The sequence below is a fragment of the Muntiacus reevesi genome, chromosome 3 (assembly GCF_963930625.1).
Source record: "Muntiacus reevesi chromosome 3, mMunRee1.1, whole genome shotgun sequence".
Taxonomy (NCBI): Eukaryota; Metazoa; Chordata; class Mammalia; order Artiodactyla; family Cervidae; genus Muntiacus; species Muntiacus reevesi.
In genome coordinates this window covers 240,671,533-240,689,681 of record NC_089251.1, presented here as the reverse complement: position 1 = coordinate 240,689,681, position 18,149 = coordinate 240,671,533, and positions in this window count along the sequence as shown.

Below are 18,149 nucleotides of genomic sequence, written 5' to 3'. Positions count from 1 at the left end.
TTATGGAGAACAAAGTCTGTCATGCAGTCAACAGTCAACACATTGAAATACCTTGCATTTCTTTCTCCTTCCTATTTTCTTTACAGAAACATTAAAGACTGTTTGCAAAAAGCAAATGCCCTGGATTGTGGTCTGTATATGAGGATCAAGAAAGTGCCTCAGTAAGAAACAGCCTAAATCAGTTTATTTTGGACAAAACCCAAATCAGTGTGCCCTAGAAGCATTAAGTGAGGTTTTTGCCCCACCTAGTGTCCGCTACATGGAATCACTTCTTAGAGAGAAAATTTAACATATCACAACTCAAAGATTCGGGAGCTAGCGTGAGTCTGGGCACTGACTCAAAGCAGGTACAGTCAAAGAGACGTTGTTTTGTGCTTGTTTGTTACTACCCTGAAAAATAACCATGCTAAAGAAGCTACTATTAGATCTAAGGAAATCATCAGATACTTACAGGGCCAATCAACAGAAGTACTCTTTCATATATCCACTTTAAAAAATAGGAAGATTTGAGATGATAGAAACCCTGGATTGGTAGAAATAAGAATAGACGGTGATGGCAGGCAGAATGGCAGTAACACCTGGGAATAAGAAAGTTTACACATATCTAAGGATAAATTTACATATGCATGAATGAGGTCATATTGTGCTGGGTTTTTTTCCCTTTCTTTCTTTTAGTACAAGTGAAAGATTTTAATATACCCATTTTGAAATTGGACTGAGATAGTGCACAAAAAACAGGTAAAACTATACAGTTGCTATGATGCAACTGGTATATCTGATTACATAACTATGGCTATGATGGAAAGGGGCTTAAAATCACCAAATCAAGAATAATCTTTACTATATACCAATGGAAATTTTTAAAAATCATGCACTTAGCTAAAATGAATATCCAAAAAGTGAAATATTTATATACCACATTCTCATAATATAAACTAGACAGAATTTTAAGTTTATCATAATTATTTGAGTGTTAAGAAGCAAACCCAACTCTTGAATCTATGGAAACAGAAAAATAAAATTAAAAACTAAAAATCAGTGAAAAGGAGAATACTTTATAACTGAACCTAGGGGTTACAGAAAAAAGCAGGTTTGAGGAAAAATTGTATCCTCACAATATCCTCACAATTGTTATTAATAAAGAAAGATGAAAAATAGAGGAGTTGGTATGTACATTAAAGTATTAGAAAAAGAATGACAATCCCAAATAGAGAAGAGAACTATTAAAGGTGAAAAGGACTGATTTGCTTTATTAACAAACAATAATATAAAACAAAAACATGCCTATTTGTGTCTGGTTGGAGGAGCCAAATGCACTATTATTTCCAAGTTATCCCAGCAAAGTTTTCAGTCTTGACTGCCTCGCAAACCCTTGTCAGAGGCATTTTCACATTTTTAACCATTACCTTTTTCAAAATGTCTTGATGCTCTAATTTTGAATTGCCGAAGTGTTTCTTACTACCCAAGGTGGGCGCATCTTGATGTTTCACATGTGCTGTGCTGTGCTACTCGCTCAGTCGTGTCCAACTCTTTGAGACCCCATGGACTGTAGTCCGCCAGGCTCCTCTGTCCGTGGGGATTCTCCAGGCAAGAATATTGGAGTGGCTTGCCATGCCCTCCTCCAGGGAATCTTCTCAACCCAGGGAATGAATCCCAATCTCCCACATCGCAGGTGGATTCTTTACAATCTGAGCCATCAGGGAAGCCCATATTCCTGCACAAAGGTTAGGAGTGATGGCCAAACTTTTTTTGTTTGGGTCTCAAAGCATATATCTTTGGCTTTCTGAGCTGGTTGGTGTTCAGTCTCACAGTCTCATATCTGTCTCAGCCACTCAACCCTGCCACTGTTATTCCAAAGCAGCCATAATCAATATAAAAATGAATAAATTGGACTATGTTCCTATATAAATTTGCTTATAAGAAAAAGAAGAGGAGTATGGGCTGAATTTGGTCTATGGGCTGTGTTTGCTGATCCTGGGTTATAGTTAAACTCTGATTTCAATAACTGCATAACCACCATTAATACGCATGTGAATATATAAGCAAGTTCAGTTCAAAAAGAAATTCATTTGAGGATATAATAGTGATAATAATAATCACAATTACTGCAATAGTTATCATTCTGGAAGGGCCTTTCCATAGGTCAGGCACTTTATACAGTGTTTTCCATGTGATTTCTCAATATCCACATCAACCCTGTGAAGTAGGTACTGTTATCATTGCCCTATGGAAGATGAAAAAACAAGAGTTTAGACACTTAACATTTATTCAGTGTTCTAGTTGAAAGGTAGTAGTTTGGGATTTAAGGTCATCTCTGCTGAGTCCAAGTTGTAAATTGTTGCTGTTGTTCAGCCGCGAAGTCGTGTCCCACTCTTTGTGACTCCAGGGAGTGCAGCATGCCAGGCTTTCCTGTCCTTCACTATCTCCCTGAGTTTGCTCAGATTCATATACACTGAGTCAGTGATGCCATCCAACCATCTCATCCTCTGTCACCCACTTCTCTTGCCCATCAGCAGGGTCTTTACCAATGAGTCGGCTCTTCGCATCAAGTTGCCAAAGTATTGGAGCTTCAGCTACAGCACCAGTCCTTCCAATGAATATTCAGAGTGGATTTCCATTAGGATTGACCGGTTTGATCTCCTTTCTGTCCAAGGGAACTTCAAGAGTCTTCCCTCACCGCAGTTCGAAAGCATCAATTCTTCAGTGCTCAGCCAAAACTCCATAATAGCTTAAAGAAACACTTGGAATTCAGGCTGTCATATACCTGGCAAGTTAGGGTTTCCTGGGTGCAGGGAACTATCTCTCAATGTTCATTTTTCTACAGAGGAATTTCATTCCACTTCCTAGGAAGGAGCACTTCGTTTCATCCTTCTTTCCACCTTATTTCAGCATTGAGTTCTCCCTATAATAGAAAAAATGACCCTTCCGATTAAAGTCTGTACTTTCCTGAATTACATAATTATGGGGTTAGGACTGAACCATTATAATTTAAGCAGCATGAACCCAATTCTTTCACTTTTTGGAGAGAGCTATGTGCAGGCAAAGCTAATGCTTGCACTTGTAAATTCCATGGAGTAAACTGAAGAAGCAGGGCTTCTTTCAGGTCCAGATTATCCAGCTGTGATGAGACAGATCAGAAACTTGAAGATCTCAAATTCTAGGTTCAAAATAAAGATAGAAAGACTCTGCTATACTTTTCAATCCAGCTTTACGGGAAAAATTCTGAGCCTATTTTAATATTTACCGACTCGTTGTCTGACAGATTGGTTAAGTTCCCAAAGATGGGAAGAGCGATTGATGAGGCTCCCTCAAACTCTTGACAATAGAAACCATAGAAATTACAGTACACATCTGAGGTTGCTTAAGAACAAGTCCAGACTCTCTGGAGTATTATCTACCTAGAGTATATCCAAAGGCAGAGTAACTCTAAAGGCTGCTGAATTTCTCTCCATTTAACAACTCTTTGAGTTTCTTAAATGATTGCCTATAATGAAGCTAAGTAGAAAATGAACAAATTATAGTCTGATCATGAAACGGGCTATAACTGAACCTAATGAGACAGTGTGAAATTGCAAAAAACTGTGGAATGAATTACAAGGGTCAGTGGTCACCACCACTTAAATGAACTGTTTGACATGATGAAGTTCAACTGCAAAGAGATGACTGATATAAAGACAAGTAAGTAAAAGGAAGGCTAACCACCAATTTTCTGTTTTCATGGAGTTTTAATGTTCATCCTTAATGTAAGAAGAATTTAATTCAGACACAAGAGTAATCTTTAATTTAAAAAATGGTGGCAAGGCCAATAAGTTACTGGCGTGAGGAAAAGAACTCATTTGTCTATGACATTTTAAATGTCATATGTTTTCTTCTTTTAGAGTCTAAATTCTAGAAGTCTTATCTAAGCCTATGACTTGAGTGACTCACCAGGGCTATGTTTTCATGCAATCAGACAGACATAACAGATTCTCTTCGCATCATCTAGTGAGATTGCAGCCTGTCAGTTTACACTTCACAGCTACTGGGAAAGCAAAACGTTGGGTTGTGAAAATTCTCCCTGAGTAAGAGGTGCAATAGAGGGGAGACGGATGTCTGGCAGGTAGAAGGTATATTTTCTTAAATTACTTTGAGGACTAAAACTTGTTAATCATACATCATTTAAGAGGCACAGTCACAAACTTATTTGGAATTATCCCTGGTTTATCTACACAGCATCAGTAATAATACAGGTTTTCTTCCCAGTCTGTTTTATTTAAGTATAAGATTATACCAAGATATGAATTCTCTCTACTGCTATTTAAATATAAATTCAATCAGCCTTGGAAAGCTTCTGACCAATAGGAACATAGCATAGATATGCAGTAAATGGAAAAAGATAAACATGTATTGGTTGGATACAATGGAGAAATTGAGTTTCAAGTTATGAGTAAATTAATGAAAGACCAAACTATAGTGTACAGTCAATGTGTATAGAATTGTATAGAATATTTGTACTGTACAAATTGTACAAATATTTGTATAGAATATTTGTATTGTATTCAAATATACTACTTTAAATGTAAATTATGGTTAGGATATGGATAAATGGAGTAATTAACCCAGAATAAAGTGTAAACATTGCTTCTAACTTGTTAGAAAACTTTGTTTTGAACAATATAATTCTGGAATGCTTTTTATATAGTCAAGTTTATATATCAAAATGATATACATATGCTTGGATTTATGTGATTAACTCTCAGGAGCTATTTTTTTTTCCCTCTGATAATCTTAAACAGTGGAATAAAAATTGGTACTTTATAGAGTAAACACATATATAAATCAGTGTCTACATATTTTTACATATACATTGCCTCTCTCCCTTCTCCCTCTATCAATCTTTTACTCCTCCAGAGGTAACCTAGCTTTGAAAAACTAAGATACTTTATTGAAGCCACTTAGAGCATCTCTGAAAATAAAACAAAACTGGATGACTTTAACTTTTCAGTGCTACAGGAATTACTTCGTCTCTGTCCTCAGCTATAGCAAAATAATTAACTCTTTGAGGTGAATCAATATCAGTGCTTTGCTCCTTTGCCAACCTTAAATAAAAAAAAAAAAATTATGGACATACTATAGGGATATTACATTCCTATCACTGCTGTAGCAAATTGTCACCAACGTGGTAGCTTAGGGTGACTGCTACGTTATGGGGGTGGGTCAGATATCTTAAAACCTAAGTGTCATAGGAGCTGCACTTTTTCTGGAGGCTCTAGAGAAGAATATGTTTCCTTGCCTTTTCCAGCTTCTAGAAGCCTCCTGCACTTTTTGGCTCATGGTCCCTCTTCTATCTTCCAAAACTATCGCTGACTCTGACATCCCTGCCTCTGTCTTATAAGAATCCCTATGAGTATACTGCACCCACTCAGATAATCCAGACTACTCTCCCTTTTCACAAGACCCTTAACTTAACCACATTTGCAAAGTCTCTTATGTCAGGTAAAGTAGCATTGACATTCTGAGCATTGGGATGTGCACATCCTTGGCAAAAGAGGAGGAAAACGGAGTTCTGTCTACTATAGTAACATTTAGAACCCTGACGCTAAATCTAATGTGGTTTGGGAAGAGAAGGTAATAGAGATGGTAAAAGGAAAAGGCCCTTTAGGAAACAATTTGCATTCCTTCCTTATCACTAAAACTACAGTGAAAGAGATTAATATAATCCCTGCTGCTGCTGCTAAGTCACTTCAGTCGTGTCCGACTCTATGCGACCCCATAGACGGCAGCCCACCAGGCTCTCCCGTCCCTGGGAGTCTCCAGGCAAGAACACTGGAGTGGGCTGCCATTTCCTTCTCCAATGCATGAAAGTGAAAAGTGAAAGTGAAGTCGCTCAGTCGTGTCCGACTCTTAGCGACCTCAAGGACTGCAGCCTAGCAGGCTCCTCCGTCCATAGGATTTTCCAGGCAAGAGTACTGGAGTGGGGCGCCATTGCCTTCTCTATGAGATATTAAATAGAAAATAAATTTCATTGAGGCATAAGCTGGTCTGTTTCTGGAGAGAATTTTTTTTATTCTGGACAATAATGTATTTAAACAGTTTATGGATGTGAATTGCCTTCCTTTTCTCATTATCTGCCTTATCTGTCCTACAGATATGTGGTGGAAGGAGAAAAAGGAAAAGTACTTCACATTCAAGAAATTTTTTTAAAAGCATCTGTCTTACCACTTCCTATGTGACTAGTTACTGGAGTTTTTCAAGACTGTCCCCTGCAATTTGCCCTACAGATTATTCTTCTTAACATATGCTGCTTATCTATCATTTTGTTACTTCACCACCTTAAGTCGTACCACTTGATGGACTAGTATATTGGATCATCAATTCTTTCATTCATTAGTTCATTCTACTGATATTTTATTGGCCATATCCTAGAGCCTATGCTAAATACTGGGTGGGCGTATGTGTGTGTGACAAGCACAAAACAGTATAAAATACATGGGTTTTTTACAGTCCTTTCCAGACTCATCACCACTGAGAATTATTTTGTTACCTTTGGGAGATGGCAGCATACTGCTTGGTGATAGACAGGTCTCAGAAATTTCTAAGTTTAGACAGGGCTCAACTATTTATCATTCCTCTGGTCTTGACAGATCACTAACTCCTTCGTGCCTCATATCTTTCCTAAATAAAATGAGAATTGCTTCAGACCTTACATAATGGTGTTTCTGAAGTTTAAGTGAGCCAATCCATGTAAAGTACTGAAATCGGCACCAGACACATTAAGAAGCCCTCAACAGATGTTAACTGTTATTATTTCCCAGTCCTCACTTATCTCTTTAACAATTACCTACGAACCAAAGATCCCCATACTTATACTAAAAGTGAGTAAAAGAGAAAGCTGGAGAAAAGGATAGTGGGGTTTGTTTTAGTTAAATCACAGGATTTCTCTTGGGAATGAAGAGAGGAAAGAGAAAAGAAACAGATAACCAAGAGGTATGTGAAATATGGAAAGTGGAAAAAAAATGATTTTTAAGAACATGCCTTAGTAAGATACTGAGACTTAAGAATTTTTAACAGAATATTGTAGAGACTAAAACTGCTTTTATTTAAGGTTGCCAGATCATTTTTTCATTCATTCAACAAATGATTGATGAGCTAGGTACTGTGCTAGGTACTCATGACATACCTGAGAGAAAAAGCAAACTGGGTTTCTGTCTGCACTTAGCTTTTGTAGAAGAAAGATGAGAAATACTAATAATCAGTCATACATATGTTAAATTATTAATGTTCTAATTGCTACAAAAATCGCTGCAGATGGTGAATAATAATCAGTCATACAGATGTTAAATTATTAATGTTCTAATTGCTACAAAAATCACTGCAGATGGTGACTGTTGCCATGAACTTAAAAGACAATTGCACCTGGGAAAAAAAAACTATTACCAACCTAGACAGCATATTAAAAAACAAGAGACATTACTTTTCCAACAAAAGTCTGTCTAATCAAAGCTATGGTTTTTCCAGTAGTCATGTATGGATGTGAAAGTTGGACTATAAAGAAAGCTGAATGCCGAAGAATTGATGCCTTTGAACTGTGGTGTTGGAGAAGACTCTTGAGCATCTCTTGGACTGCAAGGAGATCCAACCAGTCCATCCTAAAGGAGATCAGTCCTGAATATTCATTGGAAGGACTGATGCCGAAGCTGAAGCTCCAGTACTCTGGCCGCCTGATGTGAAGAACTGACTCATTTGAAAAGACCCTGATGCTGGGAAAGATTGAAGGCAGGAAGAGAAGGGAACGACAGAGGATGAGATGGTTGGATGGCATCACCGACTTGATGGACATGAGTTTGAGCAAGCTCCAGGAGTTGGTGATGGTCAGGGAAGCCTGGCGTGCTGCAGTCCATGGGGTCACAAAGAGTCGGACATGACTGAGCGACTGAACTGAAGTGAACTGCTACAACTGAAAAAATAGAGGAATTTGATAGTTTAGTATACACAGGATGGTCAACAAAGCGTTCCCTGGAATCTGAAGAATGATCAGGTGAAGTCGTATAGACGTTTCTGGGAACAAAAGGAAGAAATGTGGCTGAAGTGCCTTCAGTGAGGTGGTGCTTGGAGTGAAAGGTGACGGAGGGATAGAAAGATGTCAGACCATGCAGGGTCACGAGGGTCTTAATAATGATTTTGATCTTGACTTTAGGAGAAATGGATTGGTATAATCAGTTTTCCAATGTGAAGGAATTTTTCTTCAGACAGAAACCGTTTGGAATAGGAGCAGGTCTGTGGATGTACTCATAGGAGACTCTTGTATTAGTAATGGTGACAGGCGATAGTGACTAGGAATAGGTTAGTGATGTTGTAAATGTGGATGTGTATATGAATTTAAAAGTATATTATCTAGGGTGAAACAGATCACCAGCCCAGGTTGGATGCATGAGATAAGTGCTCAGGCCTGGTGCACTGGGAAGACCTAGAGGGATCGGGGGGATCGGGGTGGGGAATACATGTAAATCCATGGCTGATTCATGTCAATGTATGACAAAAACCACTACAATATTGTAAAGTAATTAACCTCCAACTAATAAAAATAAATGAGAATAAAATAAAATTAAATTTTTTTTAAAAGCTATTCTAAAGTGAATCAGCAGATTTCACTAATAATGATGGAGTGAGTAAAGGATCAATAAGAATATGACACTGATGACTCCTAATTTCTAACTTGAGTAACTAATTGGACAGACAGCAGTTATTTCCTGGGAAGACTACAGAGGACTAGAAATTGTGTTGGATTTATTTCTGACTCGTTGAAAGCTCTGTCCTCAAAATGAAAGCAGAGTTTATCTAGAATTAAAATCATCTCCCTAGAGATGAGTCAAAAGTAAAAATTAACTACAAACATGATACTGAAATTTACTGTTGAAAGGCATCCAAGTTGACAAGACTAGAGTTGTGATTTGGAGGGAAAATTTGTTTATTCAATCAGAAGATATAAAACATTCTGTATCATGGTTGCTTTCTTTGTTTATTTGTTTTAACGGCACAGAGAAAGCCAAGGAAAATTCTCTGTAATATTGCAGGCTAAACAACATTTTCAACACAATCTGCTTGGAAACCGAATTTCTAAAGCAGTAGGACTTTTCTTGGTTGGAAGGTAATGGTCATTATTATAATGTCTGAATGAATTTAAAGCCATTGCACTACCTTGCTGGCTGAGGCTGAAGACTGTGGCTACTGCTATAAAATTTGAAAACAGTAAGGGTTGTTTTCTACTGGAAACTGAAGAAATATTGTGCAAAGAAGAGGATATGAATTTGTTTGTAAGCCCAATAAATTCTTGTTATAAGAGAAAGATGAAAACCATCAAAGAAACATGAAAATGTTGTCAACTATGAAAAGTTTGCAAGGTCAGACACTAGTAGACAATATTTCAACAGAGGTTGTCTTCACTACACTAGAGGTAGTGCAGTTATTTGGATTCACATGCAGAATTTATAACAACTCTTTATTTTTTTAAAAAAGAATGTTTTGGTATGGACCACTCTTTTAAAGTCTTTATTGAATTTGTTACAATATTGCTTCTGTTTTGGTTTTTTTGTCCACAAGGCATGTAGGATCTTAGCTCCCCAACCAAGGATTAAACCCACACCTCCTGCATTGGAAGATGAAGTCTTAATCATTGGTCCTTTAATCAGGGACCAAGGAGGTCCCTATAACAATTCTTTAAACAAGAACAGTAGAAATAAGCTACCTACGAGCTTAAAGAGAAGAAGTTCTACTCTGAGTGACAAGGTATTTGGAATATTTTAAAAGTTGAACCAAGATAAGAAGAAATCTTTCTTCAAGATTCCTGTCTTAATCACACACCTAGCACACATCTTGACTACTTAGTAAAGTTAGTAAATAATGAAGAAAAAAAGGAGGACAATTGTGGCAGGATTCTAGGACTTAGAAAAAAGAAACAGGCAGATTTGAGGAAATAGATGTCATGCAGATAAGCCTCAGGTTCTTGGAGAAAGACACCGCAAGCCTCTCACAGACTGTTTTTCCAATCTCTGTCTCTAGGATCAGGGCTTCCCTGATAGCTCAGTTGGTAAAGAATCCGCTTGCAATGGAGGACACCCCGGTTTGGGAAGATCTGCTAGAGAAGGGATAGGCTACCCACTCCAGTATTCTTGGGCTTCCCTTGTGGCTAAGCTGGTAAAGAATCCACCTCCAATGCTGAATTCGATCCCTGGGTTGGGAAGATCCCCTGGAAAAGGGAAAGGCTACCCACTCCAGTATTCTGACCTGAAGAATTCCATGAACTGTATAGTCCATGGAGTCAAGAGTTGGACCCCACGATCTCTAGGATCACCAGAGCAAGCCTAAGGCAGAGCTGAAGAGAATAAGATTTACAAGATTTTTTTTCTGAAATCAAGGTTGATTACAAAATGGATTACTATGTTGTAATGGATTACGCTTAAAGACCCATGGCCTTACATTTCCCAGAACCCTCCTTGAAAACTGAATGACTATTATTCATCTGCTGCGTACAGTTGCACATTTAAATGTGGTAGCTATATGACTACTCAAAAACATATGAGCACTGTGTTATGAGCACAGAGGGGTGGATTCATCCTGTCTGGACAACTTACAGAAGTTATAAGGAGTGTTTTTAAAACACTCCTTATAATTATTAATATTGCTAATTATTTGTAATCATTATTCCAATTGGTATATTTTACTTACATCAGTTATTTTTGAATGAATGCAAATGTGAAGCAGTAAATTCTCTTTCCTAAAAGTAAAAAAAATATATATAAAACTAGATTATTTACATTTACTAAAGGTTAATATATATTAACTTATCACACATATCAATATATCTATTAAATTGTACAGATATAAGTGTATATGTGCACATGTGTGCTAAGTTGCTTTATTTGTGTCTGACTCTGTGTGACTCTATGGACTGTAGCCCACCAGGCTCCTCTGTCCATGGGATTCTCCAGGCAAGAATATTGGATTGGGTTGCCATGCCCTCCTCCAGGGGATCTTCCCAACTCAGGGATTGAATCTGCATCTCTTAGATCTCCTGAATTGGCAAGTGGGTTCTTTACCACTAGCACCACCTGGGAAGGCTAATGTAAGTGTATACCTCAGTGAATTTTCATTAAAATGGATATAGTATATGTGTGCATGCATGCTAAGTCATTTCAGTTGTGTCCAACTCTGCAACTCTATGGATTGTAACCCTCCTGGCTCTTTTGTCCATGGGATATAGTACAACCATGCCATCAACACACAGATAAAAATATAGAAAATGCCAGCATGCACAAAATTTCCTCTGTACCTCATCTCTGTCAATTTTCCCCCAAAGAAATCATTATCTTGACTTATATGACCATAATTAGTTTGGCAGATAGTAGTATCTTATATAAATAGTATCCTGAAGTACGTACTTTTTTGTATATATCTTCTTTAATATTATGATTTTGAGATTTATCCAAATTGCTGTATACAGCAGCAATTTGAATATACTATAATATGTATCTATGTGTACTATCTTTAGATAGAGTAAAGTATTAATTTAAAGTAGACTCAATAAATCAAGGATTCACTGTGTAATCTCTAGGAAATCAAACTCTCCCCTCTTTGTGATTCCATGGACTGTAGCCCCCCAGGCTCCTCTGTCCATGGGATTCTCCAGGCAAGAACACTGGAGTGGGCTGCCTTTTCCTCCTCCAGGGAATCTTCCCAACCAAGGGACTGACCCCAGGTCTCCTGTATTACAGGCAGACTCTTTACCATTTGAGCCACCAGGGAAGCCCAAATAATAATACAATACATAGTTAACAAGGGTACGGTGATAAGGAATCTGCCTGACAATGCAGGAGATGCAGGAGAAGTAGGTTCAATTCCTGGGTTGGGAAGATCCCTTGGAGAAGGAAATGGCAATCCATTCCAGGATTCTTGCCTGTAAAATCCAATGGTCAGAGGAACCTGGAAGGCTGCAGTCTACAGGCTTGTGAAAAGTCGGACACAACTGAGCAACTGACCACACATAGTTCAGTTCAGTTCAGTCGCTCAGTCGTGTCTGACTCTTTGCGACCCCGTGAACCGCAGCACGTCAGGCTTCCTTGTCCATCACCAACTCTCGGAGCTTGCTCAAACCCATGTCCATTGAGTCAGTGATGCCATCCAACCATCTCATCCTCTGTTGTCCCCTTCTCCTCCTGCCCTCAATCTTTCCCAGCATCAGGGTCTTTTCAAATGAGTCAGCTCTTTGCATCAGGTGGCCAAAGTATCGGGGTTTCAGCTTCAACATCAGTCCTTCCAGTGAACACCCAGGAATGATCTCCTCTAGGATGGACTGGTTGGATCTCCTTGCAGTCCAAGGGACTCTCAAGAGTCTTCTCCAACACATAGTTAAGAAAGATAAATTAGAAATGTTAAAAATGCATTTGATTAATTCATAATAAGTCAAGAAAGAAGAAAAAGGAAATGAGCAAAAGGGAAAAATGGGAAAAAGCAGTAAGCTGATAGATCTAGATCCAAATATACCAGTGATACCATTAAAAGATGAGGATGTTCATTCTGGATGAAAATAGATCTAACTATTCTCTGATTATAAAAAACACATTTAAGAAAGATTGAAAGTAAAATGATGTACAAATTATGCTGTGCAATATAAACCAAAAGAATGTTTAGTTTTACTAAAGTCATACAAAAATACTTTAAAACAAATAGCATCATTTAAAGATGATATTTCATAATGATAAAAGATTGAATGTACTGAGGAGATATCATGATATTCAATATCTTTTGATATCCAAAATATCAATAAAATAAAATATAGAGAATAAATATTGGCAACAGTATATGAAAGTACACACATTCACAATCATAGTAGGATATTTTGCCATACCTCTTTCAGTTACTCTTCAAAGAAGGGCACAAAAATGAGGAAGCACATAATGTATTTGAGCAACACCATTAAAAATGACTGACATATAGAACATTCTACCCATTAACAACAGAATACACTTTTCCCCCCAAAGGCACATGAAACATTTAACAAAACAGACCACGTCTTGAACCATAAAGCCCCTAAGGTTTAAAAATCATACAGAATATTTATCTGACCACAATGAAATTAAGCAAGTAACAAATAGCAAACAATAACAACAACACAACAACAAAAATAAATTTCTAACACTATAGTGATTAAATAACACAATTCTAAATAGCCTATTCTACAAATTGTCAAGGAAATCAGATAATATTTTAAGCTAAATGAAAATAAAAAGAAAACAAATAAACTCATGATATGCACCTAAAGTGGTGCTATGTGAAATTTATAAACTGAAATGCATATTGTGGAAAGAAGAAAGCCTAAGCATTAATAATTGAAGAATCCCTCTAAAGTAGCTGGAAAATAACAGCAAATCAAAGGGAAATACAAGAGAAGAAAATAAATAATAAAGATAAAATGCACAAGTAATAAAATAGAAAATAAATGAACAATAGAGGACGAGGACTCAAAAGAACCAAAATTAGTTCTTTAAAAAGACTAAGCTAAAATTTGTTTTGAAAAATAGCAAGACTGATTAAGAAGAAAGGAAATTACCAGATCGAGATTTTTTAAACAGAACATCATTACATATTCTAGTATACAAAGCAAAGTGAAAATATAATGGACAGGTCTATTTCTAGAAGTTAAACATTTAATGGACAAATTTCTTTAAAATGTATTTTTTCAAATTTGGCTTGGGAAGAAATATAAAATTTGAGTAGTCTGTGAGTAGTCTTATAAAGCCATGGTTTCACATGTAAACTTTCTAGACATATACAAAAGCTCTTTCAGAAAATAGAAAAAAGACTTGAATTCTGGTATGAAGTCAGCATAAACATGCATCCAATATCTGACAAGAAAATATTAAGAAAGTCAAATTGTATGCTACTAAAAAAAAAAAAAGAAAAAAAAAAAAAAAAAAAAAATTGTATGCTACTGTCTCTCATAATCATAAATGCAAAACCCTAACACAATATTAGCATATCAAATCCAAAAATAAATAAAAAAGAATAATATGCCATTATTATATTGATCTACTTTCAAGAATCGAAAGCTAGTGGTACATTAGTAAGGCAGTTTATTTTAGATGCCTTTTCCTAAGCCAAGTTTCCTTCTCAGCTGAATTCTAAACAATTTGCCTCTTTTGTTCCTTGATTTTTCAAACTTAATTTTTTATATTATCATGTTTCCTTTCCCTTGGCTTTCAGAAATCTTAATCTTATTTAAGTCTGTAACTGTCCCTACTAACTTCAATTCGATATCTCCTTTTAGCGAAAGTCAGGTAGCCTTGAGTAAACAGTTTCAGGCATAAAACTCTCCCTGTTGGAGCAATTTCTGAGTTCCCTAACTCAGCCTGCTCTATGAAGTATTTCTCTGTATGGCTTCCCGTGTTCTCTCCTATGAAAGCTGAACAAATTCTTAAAGCTTTAGAAACTTGCATTAGGGCTGAAATGATGTTAAAAACCCTGCCTGGTCAGCTGTATTTTCTTTGATAGGATTACATAGAAAATAGAATCTGAAGTAAAAGTTTATATGCTTGCTTTTTGTTGGTGATTGCAATACAATAGGAATTGAGGTCTCAGGGACCGCAGTACCAATAAAGCATAAGCAGATAGATTTTGCTTCAGGCTCTGATTTCTCAGTGATAAAGGGGAGTGCACATATATCCAGGAGTGAGGCAGTCACAGCTCTTTAACAAGGGTAAGTTTTTGCTTTAGTTTGGTGGGCGTTTTCCTAGCAGCAGTGTGGAACTATTGCATCCCAAATAGTCCAAACCGGAGAATGTTGAGCGGGAATTTATCCTGGTTCCCTCTGGACTCTCATCCCTCATTGGTCAAAGTTTTCCCCATGGGGGGTTAATTTGGCCTTCATTTACAGCTCTCTCAACCGGATTGTCTCGGCTCCCATCAGAAAGCCAAATTCCTCCATCTGCTGCGTGAAACTTTTTTTGTCAAAAGTGGTGGGATGAGTAAGCATCACAAAATTTAGCTTTAGATTGTTCTGTAGTAATTTGAACATGGTCCACATAAAATCAGTGGATTGGCAGTAACTTGGACAACATAATCGGTTTAGGAAATGTGGGTGAGCTTTAGATCTGTGGTGGCAGTCAGTGGTACCCTGATTCTCATGAATCCCAACTCAGCCTTTTAAGCTCCAGAAATGCAGTCCATACTTCCAGTGTTGACCTTTTAATGAACAAAACTTTTTGGTGGTATATAATTTGACACTCAAGAACACTATTAGATTGACTGTCTGATTTTTTTCATATTCCATGCTACTGCATTTTTAAAATCTGGGACCTAGTCCTAGCAGAGCACCTTCAAGTTAGTATCTCCAAGTAATTTATCATTCAAAAAATACATCACATGTTGAAATTCATTACATTAATGAATTTATTAATAATATATATTGACTATATATTAATAATATTAATGCTTATAGCAAAATTTGTCAAAATCAGTAATTCTACCCAAACTCATTTTTGTTTCATATTTTATAGTGCTTCTTAGAGTATACTCATTTGTTGTACTAAAGTATCTTGAGTGCCCCATGCACTTTTCAGACATTGTAAAACTTGGTGTGATAACTAAAACTGAATCAAGTGTATATGGTTATAAATAATAGCATCTGTAAAATGAAATGGGCTTCCCAAATGGTGCTAATGGTAAAGAATCCACCTACCAATGCAGGAAACGCTCGAGACATGGGTTTGACCCTTGGGTATGGAAGATCCCCTGGAGTGGGAAACAGTACCTCACTCCAGTATTCTTGCCTGGAAAATCCCATGGGCAGAGGAGCCTGGAGGGCTATAGTCCATGGGCCCGCAGAAAGTTGGCTAGGACTGAGCATCTGAGTACAAAATGAAATAAATTTAGAGAAGAGTGAAATTGAAGAATGGGTGCTTAGAAGTAACAAAAAATAAAAAAAAGATCAATATTCTAACTGGCTTATATGCTGTTTAACACTTTTATAGACAAATTACAATGAAACTGGAAATGGTGTTATTACATAAGAGCTGGCTACTTCTGAGTCCATTCCTTTCAGCATTTCCATTAATTGTGTTTAGAAGATGGATTAGAATTTAACTTGTCACTGATGGCTCTTAGTAAAACTTGGAAAGAGTTGCTTTTCAATGTTCCCCACTTAGCAGTCCCAGAGGACCTGGGAAGAGTATTATGTTCTTCTTGGCATAATATTCTAAGAAGATGCCAATGCTTAGCCGAAGCAGTTACATTAGGAAGAATAAATGTTTGAAAGAAGGCAGTGCCTCTTTGCTTAAAGAATCCCTAGAAGGGAACTTGCCTGGTGCTCGGCAAGTGATGCGTGCAGGCTGCTGATGGTGAGTGAAGGGTATTGAGTAAAGGAGCTGGCTCCTCCAACTTGCACAAACCAAATACCTGATGCTCGCAGGTGTAACTCCATTGTTGTATTCATGATTCCTGCCAAGCCAGTATATCCCAGAACTTTGGTTTGTCTACACTTGTATCTGGGCTGCAGTTAAAATGTTGATCCCTGAAGCTCACTCCATATTTACTAAATTTGCAATAATTTGTTTAAACTAATTTTAAAGCAAACCAGAGTTTGGGGACTGTAAATTGGCTTGGAATATAGAGGTTAAGAGGTTATCCACTAGGGGTTAAGAACATGGACCCTGAATTAGCTCTACCTGGACTCGTTAAGTATGTTGAGACGATAATCTTACTTTCCTTATGAGCCGTTAGCTCCGCATATAATATGTGCAGAACGATGTCGGCTCCAATGACAGCTGTCAGAGCACAGTTCCACTGTCACTGCCTTTGCTCGTTCTGTGCTGCCTTTTAATAAGTTCATTTCCCCTTTACTAACACCCTGAATGATCATTTTAATTGCATTTCAATTGGGGAGGCTTTTAATTGAAAAAATGATTTCTGCATTCTTCTGGAGTCAAGGGCCTATTTACCATGGTCTTGTTACTTCTCTATGCATGGAGAAACATAGAATTATGTGAGGTAGAAGCATCATTGTTCACCTCTATTAAATGTCAGAGGATAGTAGGCTGAGTTATCCCCAAATGACTGAAATAATTGGGACCCTGGACTTCCCTGGTGGCTCAGACCGTAAAGCATCTGTCTACAATGTGGGAGACCCGGATTCGATCCCTGGGTGGGAAAGATTCCCTGGAGAAGGAAATGGCAACCCACTCCAGTACTCTTGCCTAGAAAATCCCATGGACGGAGGAGCCTGGTACAGGCTACTGTCCCTGGGGTCGGAAAGAGTCGGACACGACTGAGCGACTTCACTTCACTAAGCAATTCAGAATTCTTTGGAGTTTCAAAACAAGTGTAGAATAGCTTAGCTGGAAGGAAACTGAGTGAAGAGTGAGGAATCCTACTGAAAAGAAAATCTGGGCTATTTTCAAGCAAACAAATTATTGGAGAGTACAATATACTGCATTATTCATATTCTCCATTATGTCTCTGACTTCAATAAATAATTAATCCTCCATAAAATGAATACTTACCATAAGTTTCAGTTTGAGATGAAGAATGTATTGTATATAATGTCCTCAATAAAATTTTTAACTATAAATGATGTTAGCTGATTTAAAATAAAATAAAACCATTGTGTTTCAGATACAAATGTCAGTTCACAATCACAGTATTCTTAGTCTCAATGTCCTCAAGACTCTAAGAATTTCCTGAGCGGTAATATATTTCTTAAATTATCTTCACTCTCTAAATGCATTTTGTTTTCCTTCCCTGTTCTTGGACTATTGAAAATCATTACCATTGCAGCAAGACAAAATTTTGTGCCTTTACAAATACTGACGTTTATTCTTAATGACTACAAGAGTGGAAGCCAAAAAGCAATTGCAATACATTCTACACAGGAAGTCCTTTTAGTCACAATTATGGTATTTGTGTAAATTTTTAAAGCCTTAATTGTATATGTCTCAAAAGACAAATTCTCCATTATCATTAAAATATAAAATATAATTTCCTAAAACAATATTCTTTTTTAAAACAAAATCTGGAACTTGTACCTAATTATGACCCTCAAAATATTGTTCTTTTTTCCTAAATGCCAATATAAATTGTCACTTTTTTGCAACTAACCTCCCCCAAAATGTAGCAAAAAT